This window comes from Acinonyx jubatus, chromosome D3, assembly GCF_027475565.1.
Source record: "Acinonyx jubatus isolate Ajub_Pintada_27869175 chromosome D3, VMU_Ajub_asm_v1.0, whole genome shotgun sequence".
Classification (NCBI taxonomy): Eukaryota; Metazoa; Chordata; class Mammalia; order Carnivora; family Felidae; genus Acinonyx; species Acinonyx jubatus.
The window spans coordinates 8,634,280-8,654,560 of record NC_069392.1 but is presented as its reverse complement, the minus strand read 5'-3'; the positions used below and the strand labels follow the sequence as shown (position 1 = coordinate 8,654,560).

Here is a 20,281-nt window from a genome sequence, read left to right as displayed (position 1 = left end):
AGGCTCTCCCTCAGAAGAATTTACTCTCCCTGCCTTTATGGGCACAGATCTCAGCAGCCCCCATGCAGAGAAGTGCAAGGCTTTTTAAATTAGAACATGCCAGAATTGATTCTGCTAAAGAGCTCTTCAGCTCCATCAGCAGGGCTTGGAGCAGACTGAGATGCCAGCTTGCCAAAGCAAGGAGCCAGTGGTGAGAAATGCTGGCGATAACGGAGTCTACAGAATGGAGGAGGAAATTAGAATCAAGCTGCAGAGGGGCTGGGCAAAGGCATTTGGCTACAGACCGGGAAGCTGGTTGTCCAAATGATTCTTTGGCTACAAGGATCAGAAATCCACTTGAAATGATTCAAAATGATTTTTCTCTTTTTTTCCTTCTCCACAATCTGTTCTTCCTTCTTCCTTCCTAGCTGATTCTGATTTGTTCAAGTAACCAGCCCTCGCCCATGCAGCCCAGGTGACCAGAAGTTGATTTTCACTGGTATCTCCAGGGTAGATTTTGATTACCCTTAGCCAATCACAACCTTTCCATCCTCCGCACCAGTGATTGGATCAGGAACATAAGTGCAAGCCAATCAGTGCATAGCATTCTCCTGGAGACTGCAACTCTTTAGAGAATAGGTACATAACTTACAGTGGCTTAAACAGACAGAAAGGAAGTATTTATAGTCCAAGGTTGGAGGGGAAATGCTTTCTCTAGCTCCATGGATGGGAACAAGGAAGCATGTGGCCCCTGTTGTTGATAGCAGCCCTCTTGTAACCATGAGAGAAGCCAATGAGAGAACAAAGCCAACACATGATGGAGGGAAGAGCCAAGAAAGAGTTGCAGAGCAATATACCTGGAACTTTGATCATACCATGCCTGAAACCCACTCTGCACTTCCAATTATAAGAATTAATAAATTTTCTTATTGCAGCCAAAAGCAGGCTAACTTATATGACTACTAGGGTTATCATGGGTGAACTGGAGGCACAGCCCTGTGAGGAATAAGAACTAAGAACTTGGAAAGTTATCGGGGACCAAGTTAGCTCTTCTCTCCAGCTCTGTCTCTCAAACTACCTGGTCTCTCAACCTAACCTCTTGTTTTTGTTTTTGTTTTTATTTTTTAAAGTGAACTCTACCCTCAACGTGACACTTGAACTCACAACCCTGAGATCAAGAGTTCCGTGCTCTACTAACTGAGCCAGCCAGGCCCCCCTGATCCCTTATTTTTAAAGACTTTTTTTTTTTCTTTCCCTTCCTTCCCAGCTTGCTTCTTTTCAGTTTTCTCACTTTGGAGCCCAGTTTAAAAAAAAAAAAAAAATCAATGTTCTAATCTCAATTTCTTAGGAAAGAGAATCCAATTGGCCCGGTCTAAATTTGATATTCACTGTCGGCCCAATCATATGGTATCAGGGGACCATGATCAGGGGATACAATAGCCCCTTTGTAGGAACTGTGAAAGTAACTCTCAGAAAAGGGGGCACAGGCAGGGAGGGCACAGCGTTATAGTGGAGAGAACACTGGACAAGTTGGTAAGATACTCAGGTTTTACTCCTGGCTCTGCCACTGATTTGCTGTGTGCCCTTAGAAAAGTCAGTTGACCTCTCTGAGCCTTAAATTCTTGAAACTGCTAGGGCCAAATTGAGAACTTTAAAGCCTAAAAAAGATTGTGAAATATTTCGCTCTGTGTATGGATTCAAAATAAAAATAGTAGCAATCCACAAGAGAAGGGTCAGACAGTCTGATGAGATTCTGACTTTTGCCATAATAGTTGTTTTTTTTTTTAATGTTTATTTATTCTTGAAAGAGAAAGAGCATTCCCGAAGCAGGGAAGGAACAGAGAGAAAGGGGACAGAGGATCCGAAGTGGGTCCTAAGCTGACAGCAGCAAGCCCAGTAAGGGGCTTGAACTCACCAACCGTGAGATCGTGACCTGAGCCAAAGTCAGCCGCTCATCCAACTGGCCTACCCAGGCGCCCCAATAGTTTTTTGTTTAACGAAATAACAAATAATTTTGGAAAAAGTACGTATAGTTTGAGTGTCCCTCGTTCACATCGCCGGTTTCAGATTCCTCCTCGGCAGGATCCAAAACTGATTCCCTCTTGGCTTTCCTTCCACAAAAGCCCAAATCAGCAATTATAATCTCGATGGCAGACTTCTAACATAAGGAATGATGAGGGTTCCACATCCTTCAGAAAGTAATGTGGCCTCACACATCAAGATCTCTAAAAGTGTTTACACCCTTCAACCCAGGAAACCTAAGTCTGGGATTCTTCCTAAAAAAAGTCCAAAGGCAAAAAAAAAAAAAAAGAAAGAAAAAGAAAGAAAGAAAGAAAGAAAGAAAGAAAGAAAGAAAGAAAGAAAGAAGGAAGAAAGAAAATCCATAGACACAAAGATGCCCCTTGTAACAACTCTACAGGGGCAAGTGGAAGTAAGCAAAGAGCAACAAAATAGCCATGTGGAGTGAAAGAAGCCAGACCCCTAGGAGCTCATACTGAAGGGTGTCCTTTATGTAAAGTACAAAACTGGGGAGAAGGCCCAGTGCAATGAAAGGTCAGAATACAGGGTATCTGGTGGAAGGGAGCTGGAGCAGACATAGCTGGTGGGGAGTCAGGGGGCTTCCAGAGTGCTGGGAATGTTCTGTGTCTTGCTCTGGTTACGTGGATAAGCTCACTTGTGAAAAGTCAGACGGCGCACTTCTGATGTATATATGTTATATACGCATACTGTACTTCAATAAAAAAGTTTTCTACAAAGATGAACAAGAGGGTTTTTATTTTTTTTTTAATGTTTATTATTTATTTTTGAGAGCGAGAGACAGACACAGCATGAGCAGGGGAGGGGCAGAGAGAGAGGGAGGCGCAGAACCCGAAGCAGGTTCCAGGCTCGGAGCTGTCAGCACCGAGCCCGATGCAGGGCTTGAACCCGTGAACTGTAAGGTCACGACCTGAGCTGAAGTCGGACGCTTAAACAACTGAGCCACCCAGGCACCCCAAGAGGGTTTTTATTTTATTTTATTTTATTTTATTTCATTTTTTTTAAATTGTGGCATATCTATTAATGGGACATTCTAGAGTATTGAAAAATAATTAGAAAAATAACCACATGTCTTGGGCATATGCATAACACAACACCCCTGTATCACTTTGCCCACCCTACACCAGTTCGTTCTCTACCCTTCTCTGCCAACCTGGTGTCCACATCACCCCTGGGCTCCCTCGCCTACTGGTTTCCAGCTGGGCGTGTAGCCAATGGGAGGGACCAGCAGGAGATCAGAAGGCAGGGGGAGGGAGAGGGGGGCATTTCCTTCAAAGTCCTTCTTGGACTGAGCATGGTGTCTCTGGCAGTAAGCCACTGCGTACCTCCAGCTCCAGCTTCTGTCTAGAGGGCTACCTCCCCAGCCCCAGCCCTCCATGCACTCCAGTCCCTCTGATTCCTTCCCGTCTTCCTGTCAACTGCAGAGTTGACAAACTAAAGCTAGGAGTTTCCACCTCAAGACTCCATGTTATGTCAGACTGAATTAAGCATCTTACTTCTTAGCCTTTATTAAAGGTAGTAACGGCTTCCCTCTGCTGCTCATCTCTCTGTGCATCAACCTCCCTTCTCTGACCCCCTAACCCAGTCCACACTCTGAGAAAAGCCCCTTCTTTAAAGTCTTTTGACCCACTTGAGTCGGATTCAGTTTTCTTCTGGGGCCCTGACAGTCACAGCCCCCGTCCCCCACCTTCCCCTGCGACAAGCAAGTGACCTTCTTGGGTTTGGTGCTGCCCTCTGGAGAGGACGGAACCAGCCTGGGAGTGAAGCCAGCATTAATTTCAATTTGGCACCAGGAGCAGTGCCAAACGCTTCCATCTTTTTGAAATAACTGGGCCCTCCCCCCTCCCCACATGTGTTAGCATCCCGCCCCCACAGGCGAGGCTGTGAACAGGCAGAGCACAGCGAACGAGGGAGAGAGAGAGGGAAAGAGAAGACTGGCTGCTCTATGTTAGCCCGGTGCTCCGAGAAGTATGAACACCCGCTGTGCTGATGGGGCTTGGGGGTGATGGTGGGGTTCAGAGTCGATGGCCAAGAAAGAATTCCTGAAGACGTCTTTGGTGCAAAACGGTGATTTTCTTAAAGCACGGGGACAGGACCCGTGGGCAGGAAGAGCCGCACTGGGGTTGTGAAGGGTGACTGATTATATAGCTTCAGGTTGGGAGGGGGTTAGGGACAGCCCAAGTCTCTAAGGAATTTTGGAAGCATGGTTTCCAGGACCTTGAGGGGCTAGCTGTTGTTAGCAAAACGCCATTTAGTGCTGTTTAGCAAAACCCCTGACGTGAGACCCTTCTGATGCATATCAGGGGTCACACGCTTGGGGTATAATTGCCAACACACCCTTGGGAGTTAAAGATAAAGGAGGCTTGCAAAGGGATTTTTATGTGTTTAAGGAGACTCACAGGATCCTGGGAGGTCAGGGTAATGTTAAGCTAAGATTTCCTTTTGCCCCTAGCCAAGTGTCATCACGGAGTCAGCTGGGCTCCTAGAGGAAGGTCACTCTGCCTGTTTCAAGGACTCGTCACTGGGCTGTAGGCAGTCAGGGCATTTAATTTTTCATTTGCCTTTGTTTCTGACATCACGATGGCAAGCACTTAAACCCCCTTCCATCCTGATGAGGGGTGATATTAGGGCTCCAGGAAACGGAGTCTATAGGTTTCTGGAGATCAGGCTATGGATAAGATTGCCTTTTTCTTGCAGTTTATGAAGTTGTCCGTACACTGAAGAAGACTCCTGTCAATTTAACCATTTGTTTTCTTTCCTTTCCTTTGTTGTTAGGCAGCCAGGAGAGCCTGAGGAATACCACATATGTCCCACCCTTGAGTAGAGTGGGGGGGGGGGGTGCCCTAGCTTGTACTTTGCCCTCAGCTTGCCTTATGCTCCCTCACCAGTGCCACTCAGCTGCTCTAAGGAAAGATCGGCTCTGTCTGGCCTCTTCAGGGGACGTTGAAGCTTCAGTGTGGCAGATGCTACCATTTGCTTACCAAATCCACTCTCTCCTTCCTTCCTTTCCTTTTCTTCCTTTTATTGAGGATGGCAGGTGCCCCACTTTTAAAACTCCCCTTGAACTGGAGCTGGCCTTGTGCCTTGCTTTGACCAATGGAATACAGCAGAAGGGAAGCCAGCCACTGGGAGAGACGTGTGAGTACTGAGACCACCAGGCTGTGAGGAAGCGCAAGCTGGCCACCGGATGAGACCACCCAGAGGAGCACCAAAGCCGAAGTCACATGAACGAAGCCTTCTTGAACCTTCCAGCTTAGCCCAGCTGCCAGCTGAATGCAGTTCAGCAAATGGCCCCAGCCAACACCGTGTGGGACAGAAACACCCCCCAGCTGTACTCTTGTCAACCCGCAGAGTATAAGAAATAATCGCATTGTTTTACACGACTAAATTCTGGCATGGTTACATAGCAACAGTAACTGAAACCTCTTTCCTGCTTGGGACCATAGGGAGAGACATCACCAACATGCTGGGCAGGAAAAAAAAAAAAAGGCAAAGGAGAGGAACGGGCTGGTCCCAGAGGAGACTAGTGAGTTGACAAGCTAAAGCTGGAAGTTTCCACCTCGAGACCTCTTGTAGTGTCAGATTGAATTAAGCATCTTCTTTCTTAAGCCTCTATTAATCAGTTCTTCTGGTACAAGCTGCCAAAGTCACTCCAACTGATACCGCAGATTGGTTACAGATACCGAGTGCTGATGCTTATAAGGCGCTGCGGTGAGCATATCTATTCCGATGCTCCAAAGACCTGGGGCCTTGCTGATACTGTCCAGGACTGCCTCTGGCAAGGTCAGCTCCTTCCCGGAAAGCCAACAACCCAGCTGGGAGCGCGCCTTCCACATGCAAACCAACCAGTTCTGGCTGCCTACTTTGTCAAGCTCTCAGCTCCCAGCTACTCTCCCCCTGCCCTAATCACCCCAGTGCCAGGTACTATCAAAAGGGGACACAATCTGCACCTGGGAGCCTGCCGTACTATTCAAACGAGTCCGTCTTAAACCTTCTCCGCTTGCCCGTTCCTTCCTGCAAAAATCACAATAAAGTCTCTTGCCCACGTTTTCCCCTCACTCCCTCTACCTCCTGCCTGACCCTGGTGCTTCTCCACGTGGCCCCTCTGTGAAATAATAGAAAGTATACATACAGCGGACCCTTGAACAACACGAGTTTGAACTGCGCGGGTGGGTGCACATATACGTGGATTTTTTTTTTTGATAACAGTTCAGTGCCATAAGTGTATTTTCTATTCCTTATGATTTGCTTAACATTTTCTTTTCTCTAGCCTACTTCATTATAAGAATACAGTATATAATATATATAACATACGAAAGTGTATTAATCAACTGTTGATATTATCGGTAAGGCTTCTGGTCAACAATTGGCTATTCGCAGTTAAGTTTTGGGGAAGTCAAAAGTTACATGGGGATTTTTGACTGGGGGCAGGGGAGTCAGTGCCCCTGACCCCAATGTTGTCCGGTGGTCAACTGTATTGGCCCCAGCCCCCAGTTTCTGGCACGGAACTCCTAACACTCTTGGAATTTCCTCACTGATAAGAGCACTAGAAGCATATTTTGTTCTACCATTTAGTCATTGACCCCGGTTCCTGACACAGTTCCTAAATCCTTTTGAATTTATGTATTTACATTTATATAGTGTTTTCTACTACATGCCAGGCCCTGTTCTAGGCATTTGCAAACATTCATTCACTCACGATGTTTCTGTGAGGTGGGTACTATTATCGTCCAATTTTACAGATGAGGAAACCGGACACAGGGGAGGGGAAGTGACTTGCGAAGGTCACGCGATGAGGAAGAAAGCAGAGCCAGAATCCACATGCACCCTGTCTGGCTCTGTTCCGTGACGATCAGCTAGCTCTGGTCATTACTGACCCCTTGAGAAAGGCATCGACTCCCATCAAAGCTCACGCCAACCCCTCCCCAATTTTCCACTTCCATGCCTCCCAGACCCCTTTGAGCTCTGTGCCCCCGGGCTCCTGGGGTGTCTCAACCGCAATGGCAGCTTTTCTAAATGATCCCGGTAAACAAACCTCAGGCCACTACGTCCAGCTTTCATTTTGTGGGTCCCAGGCTTTCTTGAAAATTGTCCTCTCCTCTGAGAGATTTAGATTAATCCCCTTATTCGGTGGCTCAGGATCAGAGAGATAGTTGGGTCACCTGCTTCAGCCTAGCCAGACTGGATTATCTGCCGTGACCCCAAAATTCACTCAGGCACACCTGCTCCTGAGACGTTTGCTGATTAATGACAGCAGGGAGTTTGGGGAAGTTGTGTTTTTCACCTTCTGGGAATATCTATGGCTTGAACGCAGAGGCCACCTGATGTAGGGCAGTAAACATACTTCTCCTCACCCCTCATCCCCAACCCCTCAGCTACCACCCTGAATTGGCATCATTTGAAAACCCCACCATCTTCCACATCATTTAAAGACCCAGAAAGTAAAAGCTGATTGAGTCAATGGTCATCAAATTAAAAAACTTGAGAGTGACCAGAATGTCCTCAAATCATCCATGTAATGAACACCTTTGAGTTTTCCTGACTTCCTCTGGTAAGGACATCTCCATTTCCCTTTTCCCACTCTAAATCCATGGGGGCGGGGGGCACCGCATGCTGTCTGGATGCAGGTGGCCTGGTTCATGGGGGCTGTGTTCTTCCCCAGCCCAGCTCCTGTTCCCTGTGGGACCCTAACTGGAGCTGGTGTGCCAGCCACCCCCTCTAGTCCCCAAATTTGTTTTTTCAGCCTGCTTTATCTCTTTGCCTCCAGCCCAAGGACTCACCTGCTTCCCTCATCTTGAAAATGCTGCTGCCACACTCTTCCTTTTAGGTTGTCCTCAGACACTCAGCTGCAGGACGGGGTCCCATTTTGCAGCAAGCCTCTTGTTCACCTCTCTGAGTTACTTTTCACTGCACACCAGACACTCAGGAATTTTGCAGTCATGAGCTTATTTGCTATGTATCTCTGTGAAGAAATCCACGTGAGAAAATCCTGTGACGGTTCACACGATCTCCCAAAGTTCAAACAGTCACGGGCACCAAACTGTTTTCCAGATTTGACAAATCACTGGTGGGCAGGAGGGCATGGTAGTTCAGGCTTGGGCTGTGGAGTCAGACAGACCTGAGCTCAAATCCCACCTCTGCCACGTGCTAGTGACTTAACCTCTCTGGGCCTCTGTCTCCTCATCCAGGCTGCTGTGTCACACAACTCCAGGAGGCATCATTCATGTTGGTGCACCAGGGGGCACCATTTGCACAGATGACAGAGCGCGAGTCCCCTCCTGAGTGTTGTGGGGAGTGGCGCTGACACTACCTCCCTGGATCATTGCGGTCAGGGTCCACCAGAGCGAGAACCAGCACGCAGCAATCATCCCAATAACCTAGCCCCCATTTTACAGAACAAGAAACTGAGGTTCAGAGAGCTGAAATGATATGTTGCAGGTCAAACATGAAACTAGTGACAAATCCTGAGCCAGGATTTGAATTCAGAGTTTCTTTGCATCCAGAGCCTGTGAGCTCTCTAGGCTGCTGTTCTGCCTCCCCAAAGACCTCCAGTTTGGAAAGCTGTTACTCCACACTGTCTTCACAGCCACGCCCACATCTTTCCCTTCACCTATCATCATCTCCAGAGATTTCCCTGAAGTGCAAACTCCCTCCTTCCCTCACCCCTGCAGAGCTCCATACAGACCCTCACTTTGTTTGTAGCAGTCCCTTTGAGAAGGCCATTTCAAACTCTACCTGTGGGGTCTCCAATTCCAAAGGAAGCAAATACCTACTTCCTCACTGCTGGGCCCATGGCAGACATTATTAATCAATCCTGGAGCTCTTTCCCAATGGATCCAACAGGCAGCAGTCCAGGCAGGCAGGCACGACTGATTCAGGCAATCTTCCAAGAAAAAAACCACATTTGCTATTCCTTCTCGAGACTGTCATCTCATTGAGAGCAGAAGTGGAGTCTTAATCAGCTCTGCCTACTCTCTGCCCCAAAATAGTAGTACGTTTTCCTATATCAGCAATTTTTGGTGGATGGAAAAAATCTGGCTTTCCTTCTTACTAGCATGTGACTTTGAATGAGTCCCTTTATTTTGCCAATGTCAAACAGAAATGGAAGCTCAGGAAAATGAAGGGACTTGTCCAAGGTCACACAGCTGGTAAGAAAGGGAACAAAATTATGTGAAACAGAAACAATAAGTTCTCCTTCACTATATGCTATTGGAGGCGGGGATCCATGCGAAATTCTTAGCACACTGTTTGGTACATGGTTCAAACTCAATAGCGTCAGACTTCTTTTGTATAAACAGAGACTGGATCTGTTCCCTGGCCCCAGCCTTGTGTGAAACTGTTCTCTGTCTCTCTGGCCAGAATCCTTCCTTAATATGAGAACGTAGAAGGCCCCAGAAAGCCCAGGTTACTGGCTCATAGATGTTGAGAATGCACCCTCTGGAATACTGGGGAAAAGTAACTGAGTACTTTCTAGAACCCTGGGCTGGATTCAGGAGCTGTGAGATTGTACTCTTGAGACCCCAGTTTGCCCAGCTAAGAAGCAGACGTTGGAATGCAGATCCCAAAAGACTCCTCTGACATTCAAATCTGCCTTCTCCTGCTCCCTCCCTGTGGCCCAAAGCAAGCTGGTGGGTGGTACGTTATATAAGGAGCTTCCCAGGCTGTTGTGCAACCCTGGGCTGCCACACAGCTGCAGGGAAAGCTGGGACCCAGGAGGCTGGGCCTGGCTCTGAAGCAGACAACTTCCTGCGGAATTTGCCTGGCCACGGAAGGCAGGACCACTGATGAGGTCTTTCTTCCTTCCAGTCTTCCTGCCCTTTCCTTTTCTTCCTTCCCTCCTTCCTCCTTGCCTCCCCACCTTTCTTTCTCTCTTTCTTTCTTTCTTCTTTCTTTCTTTCTTTCTTTCTTTCTTTCTTTCTTTCTTCCTTCCTTCCTTCCTTCCTTCCTTCCTTCCTTCCTTCCTTCCTTCCTTCCTTTCTTTTTTCCTCCTTTCTTTCTTTCTTCCCTCCCTTCTTTTGTTTTTTTCTTCCTTCCTTCCTTCCTTCCTCCCTCCTTTCTTTCTTTCTTTCTTTCTTTCTTTCTTTCTTTCTTTCTTTCTTCCCTCCCTTCTTTTCTTCCTTCCTTCCTCCCTCCCTCCTTTCTTTCTTTCTTTCTTTCTTTCTTTCTTTTTCTTTCTTTCCTCCTTCCTTTCTTTTCTTTCTTTCTTTCTTTCTTTCTTTCTTTCTTTCTTTCTTTCTTTCTTTCTTTCTTTCTTTCTTTCTTTCTTTCTTTCTTTCTCTTTCCTTTCTCAAAACCTACTGATAGAAACCATAGATAGACCCTAGAGCCATGGGTTCAAATCCCAGCTCCACCAGTAACCAACTGTGGGACTTTGGGCACATTGCTTAAACTCTGTGCCTCATCTATAAAATGGGGGTGATAATAATACTGATCCTCACAATGCAACCTCAAAATCCCTGGCCTCACAGAACCTACAGTCTAGGAAGGGAGACCAGCAATAAATAAATAATTCTACAATTAACTGATAATTAATCATTATTGTCAAAGGTCTGGGGAGTCAGGGAATGTTTCTCATGCAATTATGACTTGTCCATTTATTGTCTCTTCTATGAGCTTATAAGCTCCAAGAGGGCTGGGATCATGTCTGTTTTGTTTACTAATGTTTACCTGGCATCAGGAGGCACTCAATAGCTGTGTTTGGATCAATGGATGAATGAAGTGATGTTCCACTGGAGACCAGATGGGTGAGTAGAGTAAACCAAGTGAAGAGAGTAGAGGAAGAGCATCCCAGGCAGAAGGAACAGCAAGTGCAAAGACCCTGTGGCTGGAAGGAGGTTGGAGTGTTTGAGGAAATGAGGCAAAGATGATGTGTCTGGAAGAAGCAGAGTGACAGGGAGCACGGAGCAGTCCACACAGGGCCTTGGGAGCCACGTGGTGGATTTTCTCCACCAACTTCCCAGCCAGGGCTGTATTGGGGGCTGAGCTGGGTGTCAGAGGGGCCTGGGTTCAGATCCCAGCTTCCCCACTTTCTGGCTGCATGACAAGTCAGTTAACCCCTGTGGGCCCAGATCCTCATTTGCAAAGAGGACGTAATAACAGTAACATATTCCATGGTGTTTGGGGAGGATTGTGGAACGTAAAGCAATTACCACAGTGCCTTGCACGCAGGTAGTGCTCAAGAAATGTAGGTGTGGTTAAAATAATGTTGTTATGATTGACTCAAGTCTCCTGGCTCTCTTTCACCGTCCCCTAAAGCTGGGTCTTCCCTTAAGGAGTGTCCCCATCTCTAGGCCCTCCCAGGGACATAGCTGTCCTTGCCCTCCCCACTCAGTCCTAGCTCCCTCAGGCCCTCCTGCGGCTGTTCTCCCTGAAGTTCCCATAGCCCAGACTGAGGAGACGGCTCCCTTGGCTCAGGGCAAATTCCGCAACTGCGTTGCTAAGCAACCAACCCTCATCCAGATGCCAGCTGCAGCCTGGGCAGAGGGACCAGAAGAGAGAAACGTCAGCACTCCAGGGAGGGCCTCCTGGGATGCCCCCAAGACCACAGGCTCCAACCAGGGCTGCAGCAGGAGAGAGGCAAAGCAGATGGCCCACATGCCACCCCCTGGGTCACAACCCTCACTGAAAGTCAGCACACAGCCTTTGGGGTCAAGGGCAAATCCAAATGCGTTCAGACCCCAGCTCTACAATTTACCAGCTGTGCACTCTCAGTCAAGTCAGCGAACCTCTCTGAGTCTAGCTTACTCATCTCTACAAGGGGAGGTAGATCTAACTACAAATTCATCATGAGGTTTGCCCGGGGTGATGTACATGAAAATGCCCAGCACAGAGTAGGTGCTCAAAGAGTCTTGACATATGGGTTATATTCAGGGATGAGTCCACTAATCTTGTCACCCATTGGTGGTAATAAAGTTCAGACTTCTGAACCTGCCCTTCATGGTCCCCTCATTTGATCCCCAACTTTCTTCTGTCGATCTAATTACCTACTATTTTCAGGGTCTGTCAATCTGGGCGCTACTGACTTAAAAAAAACAGCTCTTTTGATATATAATTCTCATATCTTACAATTCACCCATTCAAGCCTACAATCCAATGCTTTTTAGTACATTCAGGGTTGCATAACTCTGAACACAATTTTACAACATTTCCATCACCCAAAAAGAAACCCCACACCCTTTAGTGGTCACTTCCTATCCCCCCCTCCCTCAGCTGCTGGCAACCACTATCTACTTTCTGTCCCCGTGAGTTTGCCTATTCTGGACCCTTCACATCAATGGAATCATATAGTATGTGGTTTTTGTATCTGGCTTCTTTCACTTAGCATAATGTTTTCAAGGTTCATTCATTTCGTAGCATGGATCAATACCTCATTCTTTTTAATGGCTGAACCACATTCCATTGTTGAGATAGACCACGTTTTGTTTGTCCATTCATCAGTTGATGGACATTTGGGTAGTTTCTACTTTTGAATAATGAATAATGCTGCTGTGAACATTCACACATTTTGTGTGGACTATTGACATTTTGAACCAGATAATTCTTTGTTTGACAGAGGAAGTTGACGGGGGGGGGGGGCGGGGGGGGCTGGCAGTGTCTGTGCTGTGCATTGTAGGATGTTCAGCATCATCTCTGGCCTCCCCCACCTCAACTCCTCCTGCAGTAAAGACAATCCAGAATGTCTCCAGACATTGCCCAATGTCCCATGGGGGACACCATTACCCTGGTCGAGAACCACCGTACTCACTGTCTCTTAGCAGTTCCCAAAGCTTCCAGTTCCCTGACCGAAAGTGCCAGAAGATGCTCTGAGGAAAATAACCTTCTGTGGACAACCCAGTTTGGGAAAGACGTACAGTCCGCCTCCTCCGTTCCTGTCCCTGGAAATTCCTGGTAACTATTAGCATTTTTCAAGGCTCCCAGAAGGCCTGTAACAGTGACAGGAACACAAACTGTGGAATGTTGTGCAACTCAGCCTTTCTTGGACTCACCTGGCCAAAGAACCCTGTTTTAATCATCATGGAACACCCATGACAGTCACTCTGGGAAACACTTCTCAGGTGCCTCCTCCCCTCTGACCACACTGGTCTGCTTGCCACTTTCTTGGATACACGTTGCACGTTTCAGCCACAGAAACCTTGCTCATATCATGTCCCCAGTGTGGCAGGAACTGTCCCCCAAAACAGCCACTCTCTCCAACTTGCTTCCTAGAGGAAACTTGATTTTGTTTAGGCAGCAATATATCCAGCCTCAAGGGACAAATCATGGTTACTCAAAGCCAAGCATGCCAATCCTATTTCTCTCTGCCCGCGATTGGTGTAGGTGCGGACACATGGCCCAGTCTTAGCCAATGGAACTGAAGGTGGAAACTTCGGGGAAATATTTTTATACCTGATAAAGAGCTGCACCAAAAAAAGGCTCTTACCCGCTGAGTCACGACTTCACGTTTGGGATGCTGTCTTTTAAGGACATGAGGTCTGGGGTACATGGCACCTATCTTGACAACATGAGGGGACAAGGTTAGGAAATGAGGCAACGCACTGAAGGTGACGGGTCAGATAGAGAAAATCGAGGTCCTTTCTCGCATCACTGAGCTGCTATATCAGCACTGCCCAACCCACTTCCAACTTCTTGATCTGTGAAATGATGAATCCTATTGTAGCTTGTAGCCAGAGCGTGCGCACCGATAGCCCTCGAGCAAGCTGGCTTTTGCTGAATAACAAAACACCCCAAAACTTAGTGGCTTAAAACAACAAACATTTATTATTTCTCACTACTCTGGGTAGCTCCGGCCTGGAGTGGCTTAAACGGGACTGGGAGATCTAGGAGATCCTCACTCACGTGTTCGGCAGCGGGCTCAATGACCGCGCACCCCTCCTCACCCAGCAGGCCAGCCCCAGCCGGGCTCATTCGCACAGCGGTGATTGCAGGATTCCCAGCAGCAACGAACGATCCCCAGTGCACAAGCCGCTGCTTGCATCATGTTTGCTAATGCCTACCAGGCCAAAGCAAGCCACACGGCCAAGTCCAGACTGGAGGGCTGGAGAAATGGACTCTGCTTCTTGACCGGAGGGACAGCAATGCCAAGCGTATAGGGATGGGAAGGACTGGGGCCCACATGGCAAACCCCCAAGCCCCTTACCTGGAAGCCTCCAGCATTTAACACAGGGCTGGCCCGTGGTGTGCTCTCATAAACTTCTGTGGAATAAAGGAGTGGATTCCCTCAGCCCCCATTGCCTGTGGCCCCAAATCCTCACCCAGATTCCCTTTCAAATGGGCTGGGTAGAGATGGCCCCTTGGCTTCCGATTTTCCCACGCTAGGTGGCACCTGTTAAAGAAGAACGGAGCTTATTTCTTTCTGATGGAAAAGTCCAGGCCAGGCCTGGTTAGAGTGTCGAGCAGCATCAGGGACACAGGATCCTCCCAGCCAGACGCACTTCCGTCCAGGGTCCCTCCTCGTGGTCCAAGAGGGCGGCATTTGTGTTCCAGACTGCAAGTAGAAGAAGGGACAAAGAAGCACCAGCAAAGGGAGCATATCCACCTTGGCTCAGTGTTCTCCAGAACCCTTCCTTCTGTTAGCCATAATTGAGTCACATGTCACCACCTACCCACAAAGGAGGCTGGGAAATTCCAAGTGGCCATGTTCCCTGCTAAAAATTGGATTTCTTTTGCTTTGAAATGGACATTGGGAGATACATAGCAGTGCTTGCCACAGCTCTCCTGGCCTCAATTTGCTCTCCTGTGAAATGGGGGTAATGACAGTTCTGCCCTAGAAGGTCCTTGGGAGAAATTACATTAATGGGTATAAAGAGCTTGGTAAATTGGCAATAAATGTTAGCAATGATTGTGATAATGAGCAAAACATCCTGGTAGCAAATAAGAGGGAAGAAAAAGAAGTCAGTGTTTTCTGTGCCAGGGAGGGGTGTGCCCGGATTCAGTCAGGTTCGCTGATTAGGTAAATGACAGGTACTTGCCCCGAGAGAACACTGGGACCTGTTTTAACGCCCAAAGAGCAGTCAGAGGTAAATTAGTGTCTCCTTTTGTCTCCAGGAAGCAAACCAAACTCCTCAGGAACAATTTGTGCTCCTAAGAGGCCAAAGGTGGCCCTTGAATTAACTTGCACAATTTATTACTTCTCCAACCTGTTGTCAGGAGCCTGGGTGAGGCGGGACTTGGCTTCCTGTGAAACTGGGAAGAGCCTGAAGGTGGTAAGTAAGGGCAGGGGTGAGTGGGCACAGCCAACTGAGAAGACCCGAGGCAGGACTGGATTCCTGGGCCTTTTCACAGGGAGTTCAGCACTTGGACTCTGAATGTGGGTAGGAAACCCCTTCTTGGGAGCACGGCAAGTTTTTCTTGGAGGGGACAATTTCTATTCTTCTCTGATTTCAAAATGAGCCAATTGTCTTAGATCCCAACAAACTAGCAAGTATCCAACAGGACCCAGGAGCAACCCAGAACTCTCCTGGAGGGCTCTCTTAATTTAGTACGCTCTAGGACTTGTGAAAAATGCAGGTGGCAGAACCCAGACCCAAGAATTCTGAATGGGTAGTTGAGAGTAGAAACTTCTTTAAGTGCCCACGTGTTTCGATACATTCAGAGGGAAAATGCTTCTGCGAGATTCATTATGTGCTGGGCTTACTGCAAGGGCTTAATAAACAGTAGCTGACAGAATCTCTTACTTGAGAATCATTATTACTCCCACTTTACAGATGAGGAAACCAAGGCACAGAGAGGTGAAGTAATTTGCACCCCGCCTGGCAGCTGAGATTTGAACCCAGGCAGCCAGGCTCAGAAACCAGGCTCCACCTGGTTTCTTATTGTTCTAGAAGTAACACCTGTTGGCATTTCAGCTTAGCTCTCTTCAGATCTCTGGAAACTACCTAGCTTTCACATTTGCCTTATCTGCCTAAGGATATTGAGGAGGTTCACAACAGGGTTACCTGGGATGGGGAGTGGGTAACTGGGAGACAGAGAATGGAGAGAAACTTCCCAGAACACCTTTTCATACAGTTTTATTGTTTCCGAATCATGTGAGTGTATTTTCTACTCAAAAAATAAATACGCTGATTTTTGTTTTAATGGGATAATAGCACTTAAAGAATACGTTTTTAACCCTACGTGGGGTCAAACATATGCTTATATGTTTCACACATATCTAGGCAATATGGATAGATGTATCTGGAATCAAATACATCTGGGTTCAAATCCCAGTTTTGCCCCTAACCAGCTACGGACCATGGGCTAGGGACATCACCTCACTGTGCCTCAATTTCTCATCTGTAAAATGGGGATAATAATAGCTCCTACTTCCTAGGCGAGATATTGCATAGAATGCCTCGCAAAGGGCTGGTCTGGGTAAGGCTCAATCAAAATTTGCCATGAACACACATATAAACAGACTGACACTTGATTTTCCACTTAATGGTATGTCTTGAGCCACTTCCCATGTCAATACCAGCAGTAGCTCAGGATTGGGCTGCTGTCTCTCCACGTCACATCCTCTAGAATGCTCTTTTAAAATGCAGGCTCTGGGGCACCTGGGTGGTGCGGTTGGTTGAGTGTCTGACTCTTGATTTCAGCTCAGGTCATGATCCCAGAGTCGTGGGATCCAGTCCTGTGTCGGGCTCTGTGCTGGGTGGGGAGCCTGCTTAAGATTCTCTCTCTTCCTCTGTCCCTCTCCTCCACTCATGCTCTCTCTCTCTCTCTCTCTCTCTCTCTCTCAAAAATAAAATAAATAGGGGCACCCAGGTGGCTCAGTTGGTTAAGCGTCCAACTCTCGGTTTTGGCTCAGGTCATGATATCACAGTTTGTGAGTTCAAGCCCCGCATGATCCAGCCTGCCCTCCTGAAGGTGATGGCAACTCATAAGAGCTCTCACTTCAATCCTGAAGTATAAAGCCTCAGAATTCTCAAGGCCAGACAGGGTTATCCTCCTTCTGAGAGGGTCTGAAGGCCAGAGAGTCAGGGGGAAAGGTATCCATTTGGCAGAGGAGGACAAAGAGCTAAAATGACCTGCCAGAGACCAGTTCAGACCCAGGCAGCGGGGGAGGAGTGAATTCACCAAAGGAGCTCAATTCTTTCAGCTCCACACACCCACGGTCTTCAATAGATAATGAGATGGTGACAATAATTATGATGATGGTGACAGCAAACATAATGTAACTCATAGGAGTCGCCAGATGCTGTTCTGGGGGCTTTTACGACATTGACTTATTTAATCTTTACCATAATCCTATGAGATAGGTGATGTGGTTATCCCCATTTTATAGAAGGGAAAGTCAAGGCACAGAGAGGTTAGGCAACCTGCCAACGTGACAAGGCTTGGAAGCGGTTGAGCAGGGATTGGAGCGTGTGATGCTGGGCATTGTCCTGCCACCCAGTGAAACAAAGTGCCCCTAAGGCTTCTGGTCCCAAGATAAGGAGTGAGCGGACCCACTCCTGCCCTCCTGTTCCATGAATTCCCATTCAGACTACAAATTTGTCTTCATGCCCCAGAGAAAGGATGGTGGCTACAGCCTGGGCCCCAGAGTCTCACTTTCTCTCCAACTATGTAAGCAACTTGCTTGAGCTCTCTGTACCTCAATTTCCTCATCTGTAAGATGGAGGTGATTGTACCAACCTCATAAGATTATCATGAGTTGATGCCTGAGAAGGGCTTAGCACAAACCTTAGCTAATAGTAAACCCTCAATGAAAGTAGCTTTTGGTAGGACGGTGGCTTTGCACATGCTGTTCCCTCTCCCTAGAATGCCTTTTCCCCCCTCTTTGCTGTCTTAAGCCTGCTCATCTTTCCAGGATCTGGTCAGAAGCACCTCCTCTGCGAAGTCTTTTCCTGCCTCCCTCCTCTTCCTTCTAGAGAAATTAGTTAAATGGAAGAGTTTAATAAGGGGTCCATCGGCACAGGTGTGGGCAGGGTATGGGACACCTGTAAGGACCAGTGCGATAACCTGGGGATAGCAACAACAAGGAGCCCCTTCTGCCCTGGCTCTGAGCAAGAGGAAAGGGGAGGCTACCAGAACCCAGACATGCAGCTATCCTGGCCATGAGAGAGGCCTGGCTGAAACTGTGGCCTTCAGTAGAAGAACGCAGGGCGTCCCCACCAGCAGGAGATGGGAAGATAAATACCATGACCTCCCTCCCCTCCCAACCTCCACCCCCCTCCAGGCTCCCATTGGCCAAACCCAACCAGAAGGAGAGGGCAAGAAAGTGTCCTGCCTCCTGGGTACAGAAAGCAGGTGAGGGGAAGGAGGCCTGGGTCTAGAGAGGCAACCAAGAAACAACCATCACCGCCCAAGGGCGCACCGCTACTAAGGGCAGAGTCAGAACTGGAACTGAGGCTGTCTGGCTCCAGCATGCATCCAGACAGTTGCTGGTGGCGAGGTCTAAAGACCAGCTGCCAAACAGGGACAGACGCCCAGCACAGACAGCACATAGCCTCAGTTATGCCAGTGGCTGGGTCAAATCGCATGCTCCCCGGAGCCAGACTTGGGGTTTCTTCTGGAGCTTTCCTATGACCTTGTTTGTATTATTCCCTGGAGAGAAGGGGGACTTAATGGCTAAGTACGCACAGGCTTACTTACTGGAGTCCGACAGACTTAGGTTCAAACCCCAGCTCAGGTGCTCCCTAAGTAAGCCCTGAAGGATAAGTGGCACTTTTCGGAGCCTCAGCCCCTCATCTGCAAACAGAGTGAAGTCTCACCCTGGGCGGGTCGGGAGCACCGTGAGGAAAGCCAGCCAAGCACCTGCAGGTCCCCGCACATCCTGTGTGTGGAGGAAGAGTTGCCCTCTCGCTGCTTCCCACCAGCCCCCCCTCCCACCCGGAACCAGTAGCCTGCTCGCTGACCTTGCCAGAATCCTCCCGCCTTGCAGCGGATCAAAGTCAGAGAAATTAAAAGCCCAGCGGGATCCCTTCGGACTGCACCAGCTTAGTAATGCAGACAGTTAAAGAGATCTCTTGGATTTGAGTTCTGAGCAAATCGGATCTTAAAAAAAAAAAAAAAAAAAAAGGCCCCAAACTCAAAACCTCACTGAGGAGCTAAATCTGGTGCCCCACAAAGCTACTGTTTCCAAATCCTCTGGACATCGGCATTACTGAGAGGTAAGAGTCTGGAGCATCTGTGTCTTAGCCTGGGCTGCCCAATCTTTCCAAAGAGCTCAAGGTCAATGGAGATGTTAACAATACAGGTTCCCCAGACAAATGCAAGTCAAACAACTGGTCTAGATGCTTCAAAAATGTCAAGGTCATGAATGACTAAAATAAAATAAAATAAAATAAAATAAAAACCAACCCACCTAAAAACAAAAAAAGAAAGGCTGCGGAAATGTCAGATTAAAAGAGACAAAAAGAAATGGCAACCAAAAGCACTCTGTGATTCTGGATTATTAGAGTCGGGGACAGGGGTGCCTGGGTAGCTCAGTCAGTTAAGCGTTGGACTCTTGATTTCCGCTGAGGTCATGATCTTGCGGTTCGTAGGTTTGAGCCCAGTGTCAGGCTCCCTGCTGACAGCGAGGAGCCTGCTTGGGATTCTCTCTCTCTCTCTCTCTCTCTCTCTCTTTCTCAAAATAAATATATACACTTTAAAAAAACTTATCTTAAAAAGGGGGGGGGGCAATTAAAGACATTTGCTATGTATTGTAGATTAGATAATATAGTATTGTATTGATGGGTTTTTGGGGTGATGGTGGGGATCAGAGCCGACGACCAAGAAAGAATTCTTGAAGACATCTTTGGTGCAAAACGGTGATTTTCTTAAAGCATGGGGACAGGACCCGTGGGCAGGAAGAGCCGCACTGGGGTTGTGAAGGGTGACTGATTATATAGCTTCAGGTTGGGAGGGGGTTAGGGACAGCCCAAGTCTCTAAGGAATTTTGGAAGCATGGTTTCCAGGACCTTGAGGGGCTAGCTGTTGTTAGCAAAACGCCATTTAGTGCTGTTTAGCAAAACCCCTGACGTGAGACCCTTCTGATGCATATCAGGGGTCACACGCTTGGGGTATAATTGCCAACACACCCTTGGGAGTTAAAGATAAAGGAGGCTTGCAAAGGGATTTTTATGTGTTTAAGGAGACTCACAGGATCCTGGGAGGTCAGGGTAATGTTAAGCCAAGATTTCCTTTTGCCCCTAGCCAAGTGTCATCACGGAGTCAGCTGGGCTCCTAGAGGAAGGTCACTCTGCCTGTTTCAAGGACTCGTCACTGGGCTGTAGGCAGTCAGGGCATTTAATTTTTCATTTGCCTTTGTTTCTGACATCACGATGGCAAGCACTTAAACCCC

At 47.8% G+C, this 20,281-nt stretch overlaps 2 long non-coding RNA genes across 2 annotated transcripts in view; one reads left to right on the top strand and one right to left on the bottom strand.

Annotated features, from left to right (window-relative positions):
• The first annotated feature begins 3,784 nt into the window (after window positions 1-3,784).
• LOC128312377 (uncharacterized) lies at window positions 3,785-6,074 on the top strand. Its single transcript, XR_008291595.1, has 2 exons — window positions 3,785-4,083; window positions 5,054-6,074. It is a non-coding gene; the product is annotated as an uncharacterized LOC128312377 (long non-coding RNA).
• Window positions 6,075-10,387: 4,313 nt separating this feature from the next.
• The window catches only part of LOC128312402 (uncharacterized), a 30,678-nt gene continuing 20,784 nt past the window's right edge, over window positions 10,388-20,281 (bottom strand). Inside the window, exons 3-5 of the long non-coding RNA XR_008291707.1 lie at window positions 14,339-14,500; window positions 14,153-14,208; window positions 10,388-13,722 (exon numbers count right to left, since the gene is read on the bottom strand). This is a non-coding gene — a long non-coding RNA (uncharacterized LOC128312402). The remainder of the gene's footprint in view (window positions 13,723-14,152; window positions 14,209-14,338; window positions 14,501-20,281) is intronic.